Genomic DNA, 9900 nt, shown 5'->3' with positions numbered 1-9900 from the left:
GAACTGTCCTGTTGGAGCACAGGAGGCACTGATCCAAGCTTCTTGTTCTGGAAGCTTAAGATGTAGTCACTGGCTTTGGATACTGGAGGCTCAGGTGCTGGCATCTCAAGTCTGTAGGAATCTGGCAGCTTACCTTGTACTGAATTGCAGTTAGTAACACTGAATCTCTTGGGGTGTGGGTAGGGAGTCTGTTACCTGGGCTATGCCTGATCAACCAGGCTTTTTTAAACATGAGCACATTGTCCATTATCCAGAATGTGTGCAATCATGACATCTTAAAAAAGATGTATGATACTGATGACCTTCTCCAGGTACCTAAATTTTACCATGATATTCTATAAGCCCTTATACTGGGCAGTAATAAAAGCTTTAGTAAGATTGGTAAACATTTGTGTATAGACTTCTATTTTGTACCTGGTGTTTCTCCTGAAGTTGAGCAGCAAACACCAAATTGACTCTTATAAAACCCTTCCTGAAGTCACATCACTCTTGGGTAGGTTGCCATCTTCCAGGTGATCAATGAGACTATTAAGGAGAAATCTGGCAAGAATCTTGTCAGCAATGTCTAAGAAAAAGGCCCCCTGTCATTGTCACAGGACAACCTATTCCCTTTTTCTTTATAGAGACAATGAAGAAATATTCTAACTCCTGTGGGATAACATTTTTGCCATATAACCCAGAAGATTTCAGTCAATTTTTGTATGAGCAGTAGACCCCCACCCTATAAACCCTTTTGGAATAGAATCAGTACCCACATTTTGGCTCATGAGAGGACCCTAATGGAATTCAAAACCCCTTCTTCAGTTGGTAGTTCAACTAGAGAGGGATTGACTTCAACCTTAGGTAAACAATCAATGTCTTAACTACTGGTTGATAGCAGTGAATGAAATTATTTACCCCATCTCTCCAGGATGGTGTCCTTATTACTTATCAAGTTAGCTTCATTATCATTGAGCAGTTGAGGTATATCATAGGTTCTTGTACCATAAGTAGATTTCAGTGCATTATAAAAGTGCTTTGGATTGACTCTCAGAATAAAACTGAACTTCATCTGCCTTCTTAATAAGTCAAAAATCTTCCATCTCTCTAAACTTATTTTGCATTTCACTTTAAAAAAAAAACAATCTTTTTTTGCTTTTTAGAGGGGGGAGGTAAGGCAATTTTGGTCAAGTTACTTGCCCAAGGTCACACGGCTAGTTTTTTGTGTTAAGTATCTGAGACCAGATTTGAACTCATGTTCTCCTTAGTGGGTGGGTGCTCTATTCACTGCGCCACCTAGCCACCTCTAATCTATTTAATTTTTAGCATTCATATGTAGGATTTTTATTTCCAGTTTTTTCCCCTCCTTCCCATCTCCCTCCTCAAGATGGTGTGCAATCTGATATAAGGTAAATACACACAAAAACATACACACACATTCATTTTAAACATTTTTACATTATTAACATTGTGGAGAATTAGAGTCAATGAAAGAAATCACAAGAAAGAAGAGAGAGAGAGAGAGAGAGAGAGAGAGAGAGAGAGAGAGAGAGAGAGAGAGAGAGAGAGCCCATATTATGCTTCAATCTATATTCAGACTTCATGGTTTGTTTGTTTGTGTGTTTGTTTTTTCTGGATATGGATAAGATTTTCCATCACAAGTCTTTTGGAGTTGGCTTAGTTCTTTGCATTGCTGAAAAGAGCTAAGTCTATCAAAGTCAGTCTGCAAAGTGTTCTCTTGGTTTTGCTCTCGTTTTACTCAGCACCAATTCATGTAAGCCCAGGTTTTTCTGAAGTCTATCTGATCAATTGTTATGTAACAATAGTATTCTACTACATCCATATGACACAACTAATTCAACCATTCCCCAACTGATAGGCATCCTATCAATTTCCAATTCTATGGCCAATGCAAAAAGAAGTGCTATAAATATTTTTGTACATGTGGGCCCTTTGCCCATTTCTATGATCTCTTTGGGATACAGAACTAGAAATGGTATTGTGGGGTCGAAGGATATGCAATGTTTTATAGCCCTTTGGGTATAGATTTAAACTGCACTCCAAAATGGTTGGATCAGCTCATAGCTCCACCAACAATGAATATGGTTCCAATTGTGACCATTTTCTCCAACATTGTCCATTTTCCTGTTTTGTCATGTTAGCCATTATGATAGGTGTGATATAGTACCTCAGAGCTATTTTGATTTGCATTTCTTTCATCAGTATTGATTTAGAACATATTTTTTTTTATATGACTATGGATAACTTTAATTTCTTCTTCTGAAAACTGTCTTTTAACACCCTTGGGCTATTTATCAATTGGGGAATGACTTGTTTCCTTTAAATTAGACTTGGTTCTCTATGTATTTTAGAAATGAGGCCCTTATGAGAGACACTGATTGAAAAAAAAAATGTCCAGTTTTCTGATTCCCTTAAAATCTTGGTTATGTTGGCTTTGTTTGTGCAAAAAAAAATAATCCATTTTGGTTTTCATAATGTTTTCTATCCCTTGTTTGGTCTTAAATTCTTCCCTCTTCCATAAATCTAACAGGTAAATTATTCCTTACTCTCATAAAATTCTGATGGTATCAGCATTTATATGTAAATCATGTACCTATTTTGACCTTCTCTTCATATAAAGTATAAGATTTTGGTCAATGATGAGTTTCTGCCATATTATTTTCTAGTTTTCCCAGAAGATTTTGTTAAATAGTGAATTCTTATCCCAGAAGCTGGAGTCTCTGTCTTTATCAACTATGACATTACTATGGTCATTGACTACTGTTTCTTGTGTACCTAATCTATTCCACTTATCCACCATTGTATTTCTTAGCCAGTACCAAGTAATTTTGATAATATTTGCTTTATACTACAATTTATAATCTTAAACAGCTAGGCTACTTTTCCATGCATTTCTTTTCATTGATTCCCTTCTTATTATGTACCTTCTGTTCTTCTGGATGAATTTTGTTGTTATTTTTTTCTAGCTCTCTAAAATATATTTTTTGTTTTTGTTTTTCCTGTATTTTTAAGTTAAATTTTATTTTTATTGTTAGTTTACATCATTCATTTCCACAAGATTTTGAGTTATAAATTTTCTCCCCATTTTCCCCTATCCATCACTTCAAAACAATGATCCCCCTGAATATCCCCTCCCCCAATATGTTTTCTCCAATATTTTCCCCCATCCCTCCTCCTAATTTCCCCTAGGGAATGGTGCATTTCTATGCCCTAGTGCCTGTATATCTTATTTCCCAGTTACATATAAAATGATAATAATAATACCTATATATATATATATATTAAACATTTGATTTTAACACTTTGAATTCCAGATGTTTTCCCTTCCTCCCTCATCACCCACATTTACTGGGAAGATAAGCAGTACAATATAGGTTGTACTGGTGTAGCAATACAAAACATTACCATAGTGGATATTGTGAAAGACTGACTATATTTCTCTCCATCCTACCCCAAACCCCATTTGTTCTGTTTTCTACTTTGATCCTGTAGCTTTTCAAAAGTGGGCGGTTCTAACTTCTTTCCCCACCCCCACCCCCCCAGCCTGCCTTCCTTTCCATCATCCCCCCTCTCATCAATTTTCCCCCTACTCTGCTATAGGATGAGAAACTTTATTTGGTGTGTATGTCATTCCCTCCATAAGACAAATTCAGTGAGAATATACTTGCCTCATTCCCTTTTGCCTTCCAATTTTTCCCCTCCATTGTAACAGTTTTCCCTTGTCTCTTCTATATGACATAATTTACCCCATTCTGTCTCTCCACATCTCCTCTCATTATACTTTTCTTTCACCTGTTAAGTATCATACCTTCCTATTAAATTGGTCTTGTCTCCTCTATGTACAGCTGTACACATATATGTGTATTTGTATGCCCAAATACCATCTTATATAGAGATATTTATGGATGTGTATATATACATATACATACACACATACAAATTTCTATTCCCTTCAAGTATACTCATATTGAGAAAAGTTTTATAAGTTACAATTATCTCTTTTCCATGTAGAAGTGTAAATAGTTCAATCTTGATAAGTTAGATATGATTTCTTTTCCCTCTTTACCTACTTATGCTTCTCTTGCTTCTTTTATCTGAATGTCAGATTTTCTATTCAACTCTGGTTTTTTCATGAAGATTGCTTGAAAGTCCTCTATTCCATTGAAAGACCGTATTTTCCCCTGTAACATGATACTCAACTTTGGTGGCTAGGGGATTCTTGGTTTTAACCCAGCTCCTTTGAACTCTGGAATATCATATTCCAAGCCCTTTGATACCTCAGGGTAGAAGCTGCCAGATCCTACATTATCCTGATTGTGTTAACACAATATTCAATTTTTTTCTTCCTGGTTGCTTGTAATATTTTTTCCCTGATTTGGGAATTCCAGAAACTGGCTATAATATTCCTAGGAGTTTTCTTTTTGGGATCTTTTTCAGGAGGTGATCAGTGGATTCTTTCAACCTCTATTTTGCCCGGTAGTTCTAAAACATCAGCACAATTTTCCTTGAGAATTTATTGAAGGATGATTTCTAGGTTGTTTATCTGATCATGATTTAATTATCTCTCCTATATCTATTTTTCAGGTCTGTGGTTTTCCAATGATATATTATACTTTGCCTTTTATTTTTTTTATTTGTTTGTATCTGTTCAATAGTATCTTGATTTCTCATAAAGGCACTAGCTTCCATTTGCTCCAATCTAATTCTGAAGGAATGATTCTCTTCAGTAAGCTTTTGAGATTCTTTTTCCATCTGGCAAATTCAGCTTTTCAAGGCATTCTACTCCTCACTGGATTTTTGAGCCTCCTTTGGCATTTGAGTTAGTCTATTTTTAAGGTGTTATTTTCTTCAGGCAGGTTATTGTCTCTCATTCCACAATTTTCTTGCATTGTTCTCATTTCTCTTCCCAATTTCCTCCACTTCTCTTATTTGGTTTTTAAAATCCTTCTTAAGCTCCCCTTTGGCCTGTAACCAGCTCATATTTTTTTTTTTTTTGCCTTTTGGACTGCAATCAGGGTTAAGTAACTTGCCCAAGGTTACATGGCTAGTGTTTTTGTGTGGGTGTTAAGTGCCTGAGGGCGGAACCAAACTCGGGTCCTCCTGACTTTGGGGCCTGCACTTTACTCACTGCACCCCCTAGCCACACCTCATATTTTTCTTGGAAGCATTAGTTACAGGAGTTATGACTTAGTTGTCTTCCTCCTGTTCCATGCTTTGGTCCTTTTTATCCCCAAAATAGGAATGTAAAGTCGAATTTCTGAGCTTGCTTTGCTTCCTTTGCTTGCTCTTGTTGCCACTAAATTACTTGCCCTTTGAGTTTTTTTGCAAAGTAGAGCTCTGCTGCCAGAGAGGGGAGCTTTGTCCCAATAACTGGGGTTTTCTCAGCTGTCAGAGGTATTAATTGGCTGCCATTTCTGAAGCTTCCCAATGCTCTGGCAAACTGGTCATGCACCCAAGGACCTCCACCCTAGACAGTGATCCAGAACCAAGCAGGTTAAAGCAAGAGAGATTACCACTCAGACTGCTTGGTCCCCCTACAATTTGCAGGCCAGGAACTCTGAAGCAGCCATGCAGCAGCTGCATAGCCACCACACCTCAGCTGCTTCTCTCTCCAGGGGCCAAAGGCTGGACTGCACTCCTGGACTCCCAGTTCCCAAAGTCCACACTGAACTGACCCATCATGTTGCCCTTAGCTTCTATGGGTTGATAATTCTGGAAACCTCTACTGCTGCTGTACTGTGGTGAGGGCATTTGGTGGGCTAGTGAGTGGAGAAAAAATGTGATGGGGGTGTAATCAAAAGTCTTTTTATTATAGGACCATTTCATACAGAGCAAAAGATGCAAGGGGCTTATGGACTTTATATGGCCCCACCAACAGAAGTTCTACATGACCCAAAAAAATGTATACACCCCAAAAGAATGCAGGCAATGTACAAGGACCCTCCCTCTATATCACCCAAAGGAATGCAGACAATGTACAAGGAGCCTCCCTTAATCTTGTTTACTATTTACCCTTGATTAAAGTTAGTTATTTATTGGGGTAATATCCCAGGACCATATTTGTAGGCATAAACAAAAAAAGATTACACACTCTCTTGCTTATCTGTCCTGTAACTTTGCAGGTAACTGTATAGCACAGAGGGATATTCCTTTAGCAGGGCCAAGGGACCCCAAAAGTTCTCTACATCCAGACAAGTTTATACATCCTCCTGGTTATCTGCCCTGTAACATTTCAGGTAATAATGTAGGGGAGGGGAACATTTCATTAGCAGAGCCGGGGGACTCCTGAATGATCTCTACACTGCTGCTGATCTGATGTCCCTCCAGCCTGGTGGCTGGCTGTGGCCACCCTGAGGCTAAAACCTGGGGCTTATGCAGGGCTGGGCTTCACTCCAAGAGCATGTACTGGCCCCTTCCTGCCAGCCTGCTGGGCTGTCTTCAGTGGGAGGTTAGATTCTTTCTGTCATTTTGTGGGTTCTGTAGCTCTGAAGTTTGGTTAGTCATTTTTTAGACGAATTGGAGTAGGTGGAAGCAGGAGTCACAAGGAAGTCCTTTTTTTCTACTCCACCATATTGGCTCCAACCCCCAAAATAATTTTTGGTAGTTTGATCTGTATGACAGTGAATAAGTGAATGAATTTAGGTAGAGCTGTCATTTTGATTGAATGTTATACTGTTTATCGTATATATGTTTACTAATGATATTGATTCATCTTCTATGGTATCTTTCAAAAGAATGTAGTTTCCTTCCTTATGACTTTTCATTAGCTCTAGTTTTTTGCTTTTGCGGTGTCTGAGACCAGGATTGCTATACTTGCTTGCTTTACTTCAGCTGAAGCATAGTATATTCTGCTCCAGCCTTTTTACCTTTACTCTGTATATATCTCTATGTTTTAAATTTGTCCCTTGTGAACAACATATTGTAAGATAATGGTTTTTAATATACTCTGCTATCTGCTTCCATTGTTTGGGAGAATTCATCCCATTCACATTCACAGTTATGATTGCTATCTGTCTTTCTCTGAATACAATTTTTTCCTCTGCTTTTTTCTCTCTCTTCTCCATTGTTTTCCTCACCTGTGCTTTGCTTCTGACCACCACCTCCCTCAATCTGTCCTCACTTTATTAACCTTCCTCCCTTTTCTTTTGCCTTTAGCCTGCTTCTTCTGTCATCCCCTCTATTGTCCTCTTCCCTTTTCTTCTACCTTTTCCCTGCTACTTCTTATAAGGTAAGAGAAATTTCTTTACTGAATTGAATGTGCAATTCTGACTGTGGTTCCACAATATTTAAATTGTTTCTTTCTGACTGCTTGCAGTATTTTCTCATTGGCCTGATAATCCTTGAATTTGGTTATGATATTCCTTGGTGTTTTCAATTTGGGATCTCTTTCAGGAGATAATCTGTGGGTTCTTTCAATGATTATTTTACCCTCTTGGTCTATGATATCAGGGTAATAATTGATACTTTCTTGAAAGATGCTGTCCAGACTCTTTTTTTATATTGGCCTTCAGGTAGACCAATAATTCTTAAATTATATTTCCTGTATCTATTTTCTTGGTCAGTGGTTTTTATAATGAGGTATTTGATGTTTATTTCTATTTTTTTCATTCTTTAATTTTGTTTCACTGGTTCTTGATGTCTCATTAAGTCATTAGTTTCCACTTGTCCAATTCCATTTTTTAGTGAATTGTTGTCTTCAGTTTGCTTCTGTATCTCCTTTTCCATTTGTCTAAATCTGCTTTTTAAGGAATTCTCTTCATGACTATTTTTGCCTCATTTTCCATTTGATCAGTTCTACTTTTTACAGAGTTGTTTTCTTCAGTGAACCTGTTTCCCATTTCACCATTTTATTGGGGAGGAGGGAAGGCAAGGAAATTGAGGTTAAGTGATTTACCTGAGGTCACACAGGTAGCAAGTGTGCCAAGTGTCTGATACCAGATTTGAACTGAGGTCCTCTTGACTCCAGGGTTGGTTTCTATTCACTGTGCCACCTAGTTGCCCCCACTCATATATTTTAAGAAATTGTTTTCTACAGTCAGTTTTTCTCCTTCCTCTTCCAAGCTGTTGAGTCTCTCTTAAATCCTTTTTATTTCTTTTCCAAATTTTCCTTCTACTTCTCTTATTTAACTTTCAAAATCCTTCTTGAGCTCTTATACTAAGCCTTTTGGGGTGTGAGATGAATTCATATTCCTTTTGGAGTTTTTGATGTTGGTATATTGATAACGTCCTCTTCTGAATTTGCATTTTGATCTTCCCTGTCTGCATAGAAATAATCAATGGTCATAGACTGTTCCTACTTTTTGTTCATGACATATGCCTATTTCCTTGCTTCTAAAGTTTAGCTCTCCTGCTGGAGCTTCTTGTATTGGTGGACATGGGACTGGTCACTGGTTTTACATGTTGGGGCCTTATGTGCTGACAATTGGAGGCTGTAGGGATCTGGCAGCTTACCTGGTGCTGAGCTGGGGTCTTGGTTGTGGTGGATGGCATGTGCTGAGGCCAGGTGGGGTATTTCTGTGTTTTAGCAGAGTTGAACTGAAGCTTGCAGTGGGTAGGAGGGGTCTGAATGCTGGACGAGGTTGTACGGGTTATGGGATTTAAAGATCTTCCATGCTTTCGACTTGCTGATGTAGCAGGAATGGGTGGAGCAAGAGGAAGCGGAAGCCAGGCTAGAGTTCCTGCAGTGACTAGCCGTGCCTGGCCGCAGCAGCACAGGCAGCGGCAGTGGTAGCGGTAGTCCCGAGGTGGAGGTGGAGGCGCAAACCCCTTTTTGAGCCAGCCAGAATTTCTGCTAAGGACTCCTGCTGAGGACTGCCAGGGGCCAGAGCTGCTGGGAGCGCGCTTCCTGGATGCTGAGTAGTTGCTGTGAGTGGGGACAGGAAGACCTTTGCTTGAGGTAGCCTGTTCTGTTTAAAGGCTTGAGAATGTGGGTGCTTTCTACTTTATCTATTTGTGCCAATTTCATAACTACTCTGATGGCTTTGACTTTCTGGTTTTGGGACTCAGTCTTTTGGTATTTTAATAAATGTTCTCTCTTTATCCCCCATATAGAAAGTCTGATATATTTTGTGATTAACAACTACATCAGCATATTTACAATTGCCGTAGGCATTGTGAATATTGTATTGCTGATATAGAGGTCTGCCTACATGGAGTTGCCCTGTAGCATGGGGATGTTCAGCCAGCGGAAGACACCTGCCTACCTGTTCATGTGATGGTTTTCTGAGCTGCAGTCTGCTGATTCCACTGGCTATCCCAAAAGATGCAGGGGGCCCTAGTTTTGACACTTGCTGACACCACCACCTGGGGCTAAGGACCTCCAACTGATTTCCTGAGTAGGAACTTGCTGCTGACTTGCCAGGATGCCTCCCATCATAGACTGTGCTCCCCTTCCACCAGAGAGAGAAGGACCTTTCCTGTTAATGTCCCAAGCATACCATGCTAAAATATTGCTGCATCCCATCTTTCTGCTGGCTCTGGTCTTCCTGGATTTTTCCTGTGGCAAAATTTTCTGGGGATTTAGAGGTCAATAAGGGAGAGTGAGAGCGATTTACTGCTTACTCTGTCAGCTTGGTTCCCAGAAGTCTTGTACTTTACTTTTTTTTTTTAAAGCAACTGGGGTTAAGTAACTTGCTCAAGGTTACACAGCCAGTTATTTCTGGGTGAGTGCTAAGTGTCTGAGCCCAGATTCGATCCCCAGGTCATCCCGACACTGGAGCCGGTGCTCTTAGTCGCTGAGCCACCTAGCCACCCCATGTACTTTACTTTTGATGGAGTTAAATGCTGCCTTCTTAGAGATTAATTAATTATACTTGTGGTAAACCCTATAGAGTTCTTATTTTTCATTTAGTTGCTTCTGAATTTCCCCATCTTTTTTGTTAAACTAATCTTGATGTTACT

This window comes from Petaurus breviceps, unplaced genomic scaffold (assembly GCF_028583685.1).
Source record: "Petaurus breviceps papuanus isolate PSGF00001 unplaced genomic scaffold, PetGlider_PUasm1.0 38, whole genome shotgun sequence".
Lineage (NCBI taxonomy): Eukaryota > Metazoa > Chordata > Mammalia > Diprotodontia > Petauridae > Petaurus > Petaurus breviceps.
Note: the sequence above shows the minus strand (reverse complement) of the source record.